This window comes from Lichenostomus cassidix, chromosome 9, assembly GCF_008360975.1.
Source record: "Lichenostomus cassidix isolate B80296 chromosome 9, HeHo_3.0, whole genome shotgun sequence".
In the NCBI taxonomy this organism is placed as follows: domain Eukaryota; kingdom Metazoa; phylum Chordata; class Aves; order Passeriformes; family Meliphagidae; genus Lichenostomus; species Lichenostomus cassidix.
The window spans coordinates 3,325,595-3,339,802 of record NC_139490.1 but is presented as its reverse complement, the minus strand read 5'-3'; the positions used below and the strand labels follow the sequence as shown (position 1 = coordinate 3,339,802).

General features: G+C 41.3%; 1 protein-coding gene and 1 long non-coding RNA gene across 2 annotated transcripts in view; one reads left to right on the top strand and one right to left on the bottom strand.

The window, feature by feature from the left end:
• Window positions 1–14,208, bottom strand: part of LOC146433077 (uncharacterized) — a 181,452-nt gene that overhangs the window by 94,398 nt on the left and 72,846 nt on the right. The gene's annotated exons all lie outside the window — the stretch shown is intronic.
• LOC146433078 (uncharacterized) lies at window positions 1,665–3,952 on the top strand. Its single transcript, XR_014853917.1, has 2 exons — window positions 1,665–1,819; window positions 3,769–3,952. It is a non-coding gene; the product is annotated as an uncharacterized LOC146433078 (long non-coding RNA).

Sequence of the window (14,208 nt, the reverse complement as noted above, 5' to 3'; positions counted from 1 at the left end):
CCAGTGACGAGCTCGAAGCACAGAACTGAAGAATCAAGATTTTCTCTTTCCAGTTCAATTATCAGTGAGAGGCAGAGCACAGCTGTGATTTCTCAGGGCTCTTCCCAGCAGAGCAGCACAGAACCCTCCTTTGAAACAAATAAATCAGGCCCAGCGTGGTGGGGTAATGCAGACACTGTGCAGAAGGAACAATTTGGCAGCCAATTCCCTCAGCCTGACAGTGGCATTCGAGCTGGGATCTGCCCTGCTCCTGCTCTCACATGTGCTCACCACCTGTAGCTGCTGCCAGCAGCCTCAGCTCCACAGCCTGGGAATTCTGCTCAGAAAAATATGTGATCCCAAGGCTTTTTCAAACGGACCAGTGTCAAAGGTGATCACGGGCAGAAATTAGAGGGCTGAAATTGTTAATCCCGCATGGTTAAAATTAATTCATACCAGAGCAGGAAGAGTCAGTTTCGTGTAACACAAACTTCACTTTCTGGCTCCCAACACAAAATAAATTTGCCTTTTAAATCTCTCTGGATGTCAGGCATCTGGTCTTGATGGAGAGCCATACTCTATTTTTTCAGGAGGTATAACCAAAGAGAAATTTGCATTTGTGTTTTCAGTGAGACATCAGTGTCTCATCACTTTAAATAATTTAAAACTTCTAAGTTACTACATGATTTGGTCTTTTTATATATGATCATTTTACACCTTAAAACATGAATTCCTCTCCCTCTCTCCCTGCAAACAGCTGACTTACATTTTTATGCTCCTCACTGTTAACAAAGTCCATACCATATTAAAATATTACATCACACCACACTCCTGCAAGATTGGTTGGTTTAGGATAATAAATGCTTGTTTTCTGAGCAACAGTAAGGTCAAAGTATTAAATTTAAAACTCTTGAACAGAACATGCTTTGGAAATCAACTCAGAGTTTTAAAGATCTATTGAAAATGTTCAAAAATTAAAAACAGACAGCAAAGGGCAAACACTACTAGAGGTAGAAAAATCCAAACAGGGCCAGAAGGCTGTGTGAAAATAAATACACATCCAGCACACACTTCTGTGCAGCACATGTAATGTAGGCAAAGACAAGTATATTCCCTGGATACGTGTATTGTTTGGAGTCTGAGTCCTGCTTTCAGAAGAGTGAGGAAATAAATCAATAAATATGGTTTACCTTGATCTTTAGCTCACTCTTACAGACCACTCAGAGCATCTCATTTAACCAAAGCTCTTCAAACCCAGCACTGCCAGCTCTTCAGCTGGTGGAACAACAGCAGCACAGCGCATGTCAGAGGAACCCAGGGCTGAACAGCCTGGCCTGAGCACTGATTACAACCAAGATCTTTCTTGCTATATGCATAAAACCCCTAAACTTGAGCAACAAGGCAGGACTGCAGCAGCCACAGGTCGATGCCAGCTCACAGCTCAGGTTTCCACACTCGGAATTTCACCCTTCAGCTCCAATCACAAAATGAATTCCTCACTTTCAAGCCAGGCTAATTGGTTTTTTGCACGGCAGAGACAGCCAAACTCGCAGTGACGCACAAAGGGGAAGTGTGATCTACGAGCAAAGCACATCCAGCCCAGCGTTATGGATGGTTCTGGAAATGGAGCCAGAAACAGACGTCGCTCCCAACATCGCCGCCGTTGCCAACAGTTACCACCTAATGCTGTCTGAGAGACTGCAGTGCTTTCGTGTTCAAAGGGAAAAGCAAAGGCTCTGCTAGCTCAGATCCCACGCCGCTGTGACTGCTGGCAACGGGAGTTTGAACAACTGGAGGATGTTGCTGGAGAAGCAGTGATCGCCTCCCCCAGGGGGATGCAGTGAGTCCCTGGGGTACCCAAAAAACAACACACCACCCCAAAACCCTGAGAGTGGCCTGAAGGTCTCTGCTTTAGGAACCAGTGCAGCAAGGCCATAAACTGCCCTTCAATTACAGGATACTTTAGGTGTTAATTTCACTTTTTCTGTCTACACTGCACTGCCTCTTTGGCCCTTAAAAGGATTCATTTTACTAGATACTTTTACCTCCTAATTTCACTACGTACTTTTATCTCTTCTCCAAGATACCTGCATTATGACCATTAACAAACAGTGAAAAGTGCTGATAATGTGTGACTATTTCTCCATATTTATTATTTTAAACATGGCAAAGGTGTGAACAGCGGCCAACTCAGGTAAAGCTGAAAGTTGGTCATTACACCACTGGAACAAAAGACCAGAGGTTCAAAGATGGGAGAGTAGGAAATTAACAGCTTAACTTAACAGGCAAACTTCTACAGAACATAAAGCTAAGAAGGATAATTTGTTAATATTAGACAACTCTAAATTATTAATGGAAATTGTTAAGATGCTTGAGCACCCAGCCATGCCATACACTTCTGAAATACACATTTTAAAACACAGCTCCTGTTCTTTTACTTCCTTCTTTTTCTAGGGATCACTTTCTGAAATTCCTTCTGTGCATTATCCAAGGAACCAAGGGACAGTTTTTCCAGGAGGAAATTCATTGGTTTGGGAGAAGACCAGATAATCTTGTTAGGCCAAGATTTTGGCTGTGCTCTTAACTGCTTCCTTAAGCCTGTGACCTAGAAAGGCAACATTCCCCTATAAAACAGACCTCAAGCCTAACTCAAAATAGTTTTCTCCATCTTCAGGGGAAAGTTCTTCACAAGGCAAAATTTTAAACATTTTTTTTCCTTATGTCTTCCATTCTCCTCACCTCAACAGTCCCACACCTCCAATTAAATTAAAAACTGGACCAGTGTAGTTTTGTGGGGTTTCCCCCTCCAATGCTAAAGTATAATTATAGGATGGGGGGAATAAAATTACAAATTCCACCAAGGTCATTAATGTACAAAATGCAAATTGTCTCCCATTTGTCAAAGACCCTGGGGAAGTCTAGAGATAATTGAAATGATAGATGAACAGAGGAGACTAACTGCTAATGGTCTGTATATCAATGAATCAATGTCACATTTATGAAGGGCTTTGGGAAATTATTCTAAATACTTCATCTACAACAGCTGAAGTTTAGCCTACTTTCTCTTTTTAATGCTGAAAAATTAATGAAAAAGTTCAGTTTATAGTTACACAAGTGTAAACCTGTGGTAATTCAAGGTGGATGGCAAGAAATGGAAGCACTACTTATGCTTGTGCCAGATATGACCAAAATTCTCAGTTACCAGGGATCATGGTGTAAATAAAAGTAATATATATTTCAGAGATAATCAAATATAGGACCAACCCTCATCCTTAAAGCATTCAGATGGCTATCAAGGGTTTTCTCTGAGAATCTCAGTTCTGCTGCTTTCCATCCATGCTGGGTTCCCACCTGGGGTTTCATGGAGATGCTAAAGCAGCAAACCCCTGTCCTGTATGGATTTTCAGGGCAGTGCTGGCTTTCCACCCCTGTGGACTCTGGTGCCATGGAACCCAAAAAGGGCTGTCAGTAATTTCACCTCACGGGTGGTTCCAGCCCCTCTCTGTCGCTGTCACAGCTTCCCAAGTAGCCAATTAATAGAACATCCAATACCTCCATTTGCTGAGGCACATTTGTTCTGCTAGGTTTTAATTTTTTGAATGAGTTAAATACGAGTTAAGACAATTTACGTGAGTTAATGATACAGTGCAAGTTAACTGATGGGTTGTTCTGCACCAGGAGATGGCTTTTTGCAGGCAACAATTTGCACGCAGCCTTTCAGAGCCATAATTACTTGCAATACCAGAGTCTCAGCACACTCTTCCCTCTTTATTTTTTGCTGTTTTACAGATGTGTCACTCTCTCAGTACTAAGTGAAAACAGATTACCTGCCACTGATTACCCAACAGAGGAAGGTGGGGGAAGTGACATATTTTGATTTGTGGATTAAATTCCCCTCTTAATTGAGCCATGCTTCTTCTGCTAACAAATTCTCGTGGAAACCCCAGGATAAATTTACCTCTTTGCAGAGTAACTTTTCCTCACGTCATATCCTCCCCTTGTTTCATTAAGATTTTGAGCTGTACATACAAACCCTTCATCTCAAATACTCATTATGGAAATACTGCAAACCCCGAAGATGTCACAGTCGTTTCTTTTACAGCTCTTCCTTTTGTAGGCGACATTCATATTGCAGAATAATTTAGACAGTAATTTAATCACAGGGTTTAGAGGTCCAGCAAATGTTACATTTACATAATGTCAGTCTTTCAGCAGATAATTTGGTCCTTTGCATGTGTTAAAAGACGACATCGCTTGTTAAGTTCATGTTAGTACGTTTAACCCAGCAGATGAATGGCTGCTTCCTTAATCTGCCATATATTTCTAATTTTCCTAAGGACGATTAGAAAATTTTATTTAGAGTAAATTCATGAGCACCGTCATTCGACTGGAGTGACAAATCAAAAAGATTATTAAATCTCAGAAATCTCCATGAAATGGTCATAAAGTCCTCGCAACAGAGTAAATGACAATCTTTTCCTTATGTAGGTACTTCACTGGTCAATATATTGTTTCTGCCTCCTTTGAGTACATGACTGAAGTTATTGAAATGTGCCTGATTAGTTTAATAATATTCTCATAAGGACATATGGGTGTTTTTTAGTGTGGAAATGTTCTGCTCTTTGTCTTGTCAAATGCTGCTAAAGAGAACGAAATAGGATGGAAGAAATGTGATTTAGTTTCAGTGTGCCAGTGCTACTAACCCTGGACATCCAAAGGATAAAATAAAAGGTGGTAAATCATCATTACTCAAAGAGAAATAGCATGTCTGTACAAGTGATTTTCCAAAAGTAGTACTGTGTGTTTAAATTAAGAAGAACAATAATCTAGGCAAACATCTCAGGAGCCTTAACAGTGCATATTTACATTTAATACTGTATTTCTGCCTTTTTATTTTGAAGTTACCCAACATATCCTCACTACTTAACATGGAAATTGAAATCTTTCTTTTAATTTAAACTTGTACAGTATTAGGATTTACAGCAGAAAAGAACCTGTTGCATCATCTGGTCACAGTCCATGCCACTGTAGGATTTTCCCTTATTTTCCACTGCCTCACTTGTCTGCTTTTAAATGCACTGTAGCCAACCACAGCCCAAATCAGTAAGCCAAACCTTACACCAATAGCTAGGAGCACATGTTCATCATTTAGTTGTACCTTGGTACAATTTCTGCACCCTTTCAAACAGAAATGTGTTTACCTAGAGGACAAATTCATGCAATCTCCTCTCCATTAAACAGGTAATAGAGAGCCACAGTGAGGGTCTGAGAGCAGCTGGAGAGCAAGGCAGACAACAGGGTGAGAGGAAACTCTCATTATTCTCCTTAATTCACTCAACTGACAATTGTCACCAGCCTGACTTCCACAGCACAGAGAAACACTCACTCTCCTGGCATAAGGTCTTGAAAGGATCGCATTTCATTTCTAAAAAAAAAAAAAATTCATTTCTTCCCATCATACACTTAATTATAAACCAGTTTTCAATCTGTATCCTTTATCAGTTATTTTTACTTATTAAAGGAGCTGAATGGCTTCTTTCTGTTCATTATTTGTTTTTAAAATTAAATTCAAACAGTGTTTCTCTTATTCCAAGTTTGGGCTGAAGACTTCAGAAAGATAAGGGAGTCCAACTTCTTCCAGATGTAAGACAACTGTGTATCCTCTTAGCAATGAAAAAATTGAATTGGTTAATTTGCATTAATACTTAGATGATAAAGCTTTAAAACAATCAGAATTAAATCAGATAAAGATTTAATTACCACTAAGGTTAAAAAAAGGAGTATTTGCAATTGCCACTTAAACACAATGAGTTCCAAATTTAGAGTTAAGACACAGCAGACACAGGCAACTCAGAACCCACTGATAATTTTGTCATCAAAGTGATAAAATCCTAAGCTCAAGACACTTCCTTTGTTCATTCTTTAGCACAATTTGTGTTATGGCACTAGAACTCGATGATCCATCACCAAATCTATTTCCTTACTCAGCTGCTAAGTTCTTAAAATAGTTGAAGGAAATACCTGACCAACATGAGGCTGGATCTCCTCCAGCCAGAAAGTGCCACCAGTTGACCCCTTTGTCAATTAGACTTGCAGAGATGTAACCTGTGGATCTGCACCAGGAATACTCATGCATGGTCTCAAACCACTCCAAAAATCAATGTGAATATTGATGTACAATGAGATCTTTAATGGCAAAATCCTTAAAGTTCTTTACATCAACCAAATAATTAAATTAAAAAGAACTAAATGTTTTCCTAATTAAGCAGCATGAAGTGCCAAATACTGATCTATTTTCATCTCCAACATGTTTCTATCATTTTTCTCCTTGCAGTCCCTGATGTTCCCCTGCTGAAAAAAAAATCTCATAAAAAGAAAAGCTGTCTTACAAATCCAAACTAAACCTCCAAGTCTTGTACAAGAAAGCAGAGAAAAGTTATAGAAGTCACTCCAAAATGTCCTCATTAGCACTTCTTTAGGTAAGAATGAGAAGGAAAAAATGAGCTCTGTGAGGGCTGAATGTCACAGCTATTTGCTGAGGCTATTATAATCATATCAGTGGCTTATTGAATTTCATAACCATGGTTCTACATCCTTCACTGACAACTATCATAGAGCTTAACTCAAAATAAAACTCCAAGTCAGAATGAAGGCATAGACACAATATGCTTACACACTGAAGAAAATAAAATCTCAAAAGATCAGATTTATTTTATGGTCAAATAGGGACACACATAACCCTCCAATTGCTATCTTAACCCCAGTGAAGCCATAAAAGAGGAGGATGTCAAGTTGTATTCTGTATGTATTCCCTATTGTGGATCAACACTGCACAATACACCTTGATAGAGAACATTTCACTGTTTTTACTCTGCATGTGAATCTCACTCAGTGCCAGGAATGAGGCATTAACTCGATTTCTGGCACTGAACTGTCACAAAACTCACTGGGAGACAACCCCAGCCTCCACCAGGATCAAACCTGGACTGGGCAACAACAACCCACTGGAATCAGGCACAGGGAGAGCAGGGAGAGCTTCCCTGAGAACCCACAATGGTGAGTAGCTCGAAGCTGGCACGAAGCAAACCTTGCATGATCCTCACTAACACAGCTCATCCTCCTCTGACTGCACCAATGAGTCACACAGTGCAAAGGGAAGCAGTGCCTTCATGATATATAGGTTTTTCTTGCACGCAGGTTACACATTTAATTTGATATTTACCGAAGCCTCCAAACTTGGCAGCAGAGGGAGACTGCAGGATTGCCAAAATAATCGGAGAGAATTAGGACTAGACGGTGCAGGAATGACAAAAGCCTTGGGAGAGATCCCACAGATGTTTCTTGATGCTGAGCAGAAACTACACGAAAACCCAACCAGTAAACAATAAACTGACTAACACAAAGCCAAAGTGGAATATTCAGTAAATCAGTGTGTAAAACACCTCACCTGCCTGCACTGTCCTGCACCAGGGGCTGATGCCATGGCAGAGTCTGGGAGATGTCAGTCTCCAACGGGCAAGGAGACAAACAAGATCTGAGACTTAATTAGGCCACAACTTTATTAACCTACTTCTTCAGGGAGCTCCCGGTGATCGCTCACACGGCGTAGAGCCATGATTCATTTTTTAATCATTTCTGTCTGGTGAAAAGCTGTGTCACTGTTTCCCTCCCTCCTCTGAGTAACACCGAAGCATCCAGGTGTGTGTGGGTGCCTTTGCTGTTACCACTCCATGCTGCACCCCAGGTTTTTTAAGGACAATTTCAGCCCCCCAGGGAAGTGCTTGCACAGGCAACACGAAGGTATCACACAGTCATTCAGCTCCTCCTTGGTACCAGCTGAGTGTGGAGACAATTAACAGCTCCCTCCACAGTACTTCCCACTGGGAAGGTAGACATTAATACCTGAAAAAGAAAGCCTCACAAAGAACACGACATATTCAGAAGGCAATTGCACATTCAGATCACTCCTGCTGCCTCCTGGCCTTGTCACCACCTGAAAGGCAGGTCTGATAAATCCCACTAAGTCCTCCATACACAGTCCCCGTGCCAAATCCCAAATGAATCTTGTTTACATGCAGAACAAACACTTCACAGGGCTCTTCCTGGGGGGAATTAGCCCATCTGGTCTTGTGTTGGCTGACCAGGAATGGTTTTACCTTTGAGATAAAACTACAAATTTCCAGGGGAATTGCCTGTCCATCTGAATACCCAGTGAAGAGCAGAACCAAACACGAGCTCTCATCATCATAATTTTTTATAGCAAGGCTGCAGCCCCAGGCACACTCAGATGAAGACATGACAATGGACTTTTATGGCACTTGCAACTTTTGGGCCAAGTCCTGTGCAGGCAGAGCTCCAAAGACTCCAGAGTTACACCACGAGAGAATATGTCAATTGTCTGGCCAAGAGCATAAAAAACCTTCTTGTTATTGTTGTTAGAAACCAAATGACAAGCAATTCATTACTGCACTGCAATTCAGTGCAATTTATTGGTTGATTTGCTGTGAGGGATTTTAGCTACATACTAATACACACACTATAAAAAGAATGCAAATTCAGTAATGCAAGTCTAAATGAATGAGACATAACATTTTCTCACAGTTTGCAAGAAATTAACCTTTAACGTCTTTTCTATGCTTTGGGAACAGCACTTGGCCAAAAGCTCTTACAGTAATAAAGCAGTGACCCATAGCAAAGAATAAATGTCAGAGTGAAATGATAACAGCAAGCCTATTTGCCAGAAAGTGGTAATTTATAAGATTTTAATTTGAGATCATCATGGGGGGTCAGCCTTATCAAATAATTCAAAATGTAGGTCACAATTATAGCCCTCGAAGTGTGGTTCTGCTCTGAAATGTGACTGCAAAAATGGCATGTTTATTATTTCTAAATGATTTTTTTATCAGATGCATTGAGTTTACAAGTAAAATGCTAATGGAACAGACTTGCTTTTTGCTTTCTCCATTTTTTACATTTGTGTGGCTCACTGATTTCAGTGGTTATTTCTGATTTACATTCCTCTGAAAGGAAAATCAAACCCCTCAGTTTCTCACCTTCCTGCTTTAAGTTCCACAGAGCCAAATTACATCCTTGCTGCTCCCTGTGTCACCAAAAGCTTTCAACAAATTTACACATTTCTAGGCTAACTAGAATGTAAAGCCCTCCCAATTCTCTAAGTAATAAGGGGAAAAAAAAAATCCAATCCACCTCTCACTTCAGGCAGATTCCTTGGGTGGTGTCAGTCAGTGTGGCTCCATCAAAATCAATGGAGTTCTCCATCAAAATCAATGGAGTTCACTCACACACAGCTTTCTCTGAAGCACTGTCCTTGGATTTGTTGGCTCCTCAAGTCTAACAGCAGAAGGAGAAAAGGCACTGAGCAGGTTTTTAAATCACCCTGCCCAAATCAGTAACTGTGAAATGCTAACACCTGTCTGGAGCAGAGCACTGGGCATGGCTCAAATCCAGCCTTTGTTTCCAAGTGAGCCAAACTAGGAGATGGTCCAGGAACAGGGAAAGAACCATCAAACACATTTCCTGCCTTTTCTCACATTTTCCAGCCCTGTGATCTCCCAGTTCCAGGTGGATCCTTGATGCAATGCAGTGTAATTGTTCATTGCTGCTAAGCAAGTTCTGTTCATCCTGCTGTGGCTTGAGAACTTTTGTCTTTGCTTCTCTCTCCTTTACACTACCATGAAAGTTATGAAGGCTGAAAAAGCCCTTATTCCTCTCTCTGGCAAAAGAAGCTGTAAACATGGAGAACAAAACCCACCAAGAACAAGCTTAGAGTCAATAAGAGTTGGAACAAACAGGATTTAACTCAATGCAAATGAGAAGATGATATGAAACATCTCCACAGCCTTCATTCAAAACAGGGCCATACTCCAGTTTTATCACATCTCTAATTTTATTTACTAATTTTATTCCATAATTAAATTTCTGCAGTAATTTTGTTTTTTGACATCCTTCTTCTGTCACAACTTTGTGTAAACCAGCATATGCATTCATGAAACTCAATACTGACGTGGCAATGGATGACCCAAAGTCTGTTTTTAGCCCATTTGCCTGCCATGGGCTAAAAAACAAACCCAACCCCAGGAACAGAGATTTCATGGGATTTTTGCTGGACTCAGAATTTCAACAAGCAAAACCCTGCCATTATTCCAAAATATTTTAAAATCCACCTCACCTTCTCCAAGGTATATTCCCAAGAGAAGGAATAGCTGGACACTTATACTGACTGAAGAGCTAGTGGGATTGTCTGGGGGTGACAACTGAACCCAGGGAAGCAGAACATTAAATATAATGCCTTTCATTATAAAACAAGGTAGGAGAAATGCAACAAATTATTTCTTACAGACAATTTGTTGCTTAATGGCCTGAAGCAACTCCAAGGGCTGTTAAAGCTGATAAGACAGTCCTTAACCACAGTAACAATCTATATACTGGGATTAATGCCATCATAAAGTTTAAGCAATGGTTTATAACTCCAAATATTGGCAGAAGCAACCAATTTTCTGTCTCTTGGAACGCAGAATATCTCTACATTAAGTAAATCATCATTCAAAAGCAAGGAGGGGGAGAAAAGAAAAAGCCCTGCCCTCCAAATGAATAGGTCTCACTTACTGTAGTATGTGTGTTCAAAAATACGTAATTATGAGGCAGGAAGCAGGACATGAAGTAATGCACTGAGAGCACCTTCCTGCTCCTTCCTCCCAGGCTGAGGCAGCGTTCAGGCAGCATTTTAAGGCTGATGCACAAGGCTTAGCAGACACAGAAGAATAAGCTGCTTTCAGAAGGCAAATGCCTGGCAGTGTGTGCATGGTCACAAATGCACACGAAATGACTGGAGATCTTCCAGAAGCAGCTGATAATTTGTCTAACAGTGTGCCAACAAAAACAGCCTGAAAACCCCATCCTCTTTAATGGTACCTAGCTCTTCAAAGCTTCAATGGACAGCCCAAAGCTCTCGAAGAGAAAGTAAGAAAACCTGAAGGGTGGCTGGGAGAGTCAGAACAAACCCAAACTCAGTCCTAGGAAATGCTGTGCCCTGCTCAAAGCTTTTAAGAAACTCCATTGGGGTTCCAAACCCCACCATAGCAAGTTATCTCGTTACATTTTCAACATTCAACTTCTGATCCAGACTGGAAAATACCTCAGTAATCATTTCTCTCCTCCAGTCATTCCCTGCATTTGAGTCTCCAGATGGGTCTGGAGCAGATGTACATTCCAGGCTGGATTCCTATCACAACAGCTTGCTTTTTGTCACAAAGGATCAAAACCAGGTTAATTGATACTAGAAGTACCTTTTAAGAGCTCCCATGCATCAAGAGCTCTGAAAGGAAAGCACAATATGTTCCAATGGGCACATCTGAGTATTTTTATCTTTGCTTGCACTGGAGAACAGCACAGAGGGACTTGGCAGAGTGTCACCACTTGATTTATCCCTGCTGCCTGCTTGGACAGTGCCTGCACTGGGGGCTGTCCAGGACTGGGGCTTCTCTCTTCTGCTGGCATACAAAAAAAAAAAAAACCCACCCAAAAAACCCAAAACAGCATTTTTTTGTCCTCTTTGCTATCCTAAGTTAAAAAACCCCCAAAACAACAAATCCCACATTTTAAGTTTTAAGCTTTCATAAAATACCCTGGTATTTTGGTATTTCAACACCTTGTGCATTATCTTGCCGCTTTCTTCTCTCTAAGTGGCTACATTACTCTTGCAAACTAGCAAAGGGTGTGGAAATATTTATTATCATCTCTATTTTCTGTAGAGATCATCAAAGGACAGTGAAAAGCATCTGTGTGCAGAGAGGGGGAAAGAGAAACGCAATTACTCCTGCTTGATCTGTTTATTCCATAAGTTGGACACAAGTCATTGCCGTGACATTTTCATTTTCCTGGATACACGACTGGGTTCTAATCTCATTTGTGCTGGTGTAAGCACAGGAGGATCAGCAAGCTTTCCCCCCATTTATGTTTTGGGAAGGAACAGCAGGAATCAGGCCCACAACCCTTGGCCATTAATTCTGCTTCACCTCTTGCATGTAACAGTAGCTGTCAAAAAGATTTTGGAAAACTGTCAATCTCTGGTAAGAGATAAAATCTTGATTAATAAAAATAATTTAAAGCTGAGTTTGTTCATTGGAAAGAGAGGTCATTGGCACTATGGTGTCAAGAAGCCAATATTTTACAAACACATGGTATTCTTAGGGGAAATCAAAGCAAAGTCTGTACAGAGCCTCCTGCCAAGTGAGCTAACAACTCCATTTAACAAAACAAAATCATCCTGATGCTTAGAAGAACTCTTTCCTTAACAAATAAAAATCAAAGCAAAATGCAGACCAAAGTGAAATTACTTCCATGATCAGATCAGAAGCTAAGGGCCAAGCTGTGTGTGTGCTGGGGGAACGGGAGGGGGGGGGATGGAGTTTTGCTTTAACAAGAAAGAAGACTAATGGAAATGATCAGCAGTGAAAATTCAGTTATCTAGGCTTCTGTTCCACTGGCCCATTATTTACTGTGAAGCTGCTGAAGAGGTTTGAGTTTGCAGCCCTGCTACACTGAGCAAGCCCAGAGATGAACTCCCCAGGAGCTGGGATCACCCCAGCCTGGCTGCCCTTTCATCTGCACCATGAAGAGTGCAGATCTCCCAGCCCAGAAGTTTGGGTAACACCCTCCCTGCAACAACCACATCACTCCACCTGCACAGGCAGATCTGCAAACCTTCCCTGGGCTTGGGTTGGGCACTGTCATTCTGACCCCTCTGAGAAACCAAACCACCCCGCAGAGGACATTCCTGAACTGGGCTGGCTGTGGTTTTGGGGATGCTAAATCTCCTTTCTGAGGTGTTTTTACACCAGCACAATGCGCTGATAAATCAGGCAGTTATCTCACCTGTTAGCAGATATATAGAAGTACAACACCTTTTAGTGTTTAACCTGCGATGAATTTCAAGGGAACACAGGGATTTTTGCTCCAAATTCCAATTTGGATGGACTACCCTCGGATGCCATGCAGATCAGTGAGGAGCACCTCCAGCTAAGCTCAAAGAGCAGCTCCAGCACCTGGAATCCTCAGATCGAAACCCAAAATGCCTTTGCATCAGGTTTTCCTTACTGCAGTGACAAGAGGCTACGCCTAAGAAGGGAAAAATAAAAGTCAGGCTTCATTGTGTGCCTCTCTGAAGGGCGCTCCTGCGGGTAGGAGTGTGTCTATGTTGCAGATAACTAACTAGCTACATGACAATATGCATTGGAGATGAAACCAAAGCAAATGCCAGCATGATATATTGTGTCAGTAACATCAAAGGAGAAGGGGAGGGGAAGTGAGTGTGAAAATCAAACAGAGTACATGGGAAAGAAAGCTAATTTTGAGTTTGATGTGCACGAGTGACACTCATTAAAAATTGACGAGTGCATGTGAGAGGATGCCACCTGGGATTATGCAACTGCTAATTAACATTTAACACCATTTTCTAACCTTATAAAATATTCTTAGCCTGCTGAAGGCTTCTTCATAACAAGCACAATGAAAAAAAAAATAAAAAAAAAATCCAGCACCTAGCAACAGCAAATGGAATGGGGAAACTTTGTGAACTTTTTAAAGCAGCACAGAAGGCACAAAGGGCTTAAAGGGGGAGTGACAAGGCAGCACCATCCATTGAGAGGTGAAATAGCTGTGCCTGTGCCCAGCTGCACCAAAGGGACACAGCAGCAAAGGGATGTGGCACTTTGGGTGAATGGTGTCCTGGTGCACTGATGCTCCTGTCCACAAGATTCACTGGATTTTCACAGAATCATCACTTTTTAGGTTGGAAAGACCACTCAGTTCATCAAGCCCAACCTTTAACACAACACTGCCAAGCCCACCACTAAACCATATCCCTAAGCGCCCCATTTATACACCTTTTAAACACCTGCAGCACATATTAATATTAAATTAATATAAAATCTGGCATGTTTTAAACGTTTTCCAGCACATCACCCAATTCCACCCTAAATGACACCCTCCTACTCACCGTAAGCCACAACTGAGAGTACTATGTGAGGTCTCCCACCCTCAGAATTTAGCACGAGCCTCACAGTAGCTGCTAATTTTCAAAAAAACCCATCTCCTGGATTCATGCCACTAGCCAGCAGGGAAATCCTGGGTTTTAGTCTTTTTCCTAATAGTGGTCAGGGGAAATATGAACTCCAAAGCACGAGCATCTGTTCTGTAAGTTCACATGAA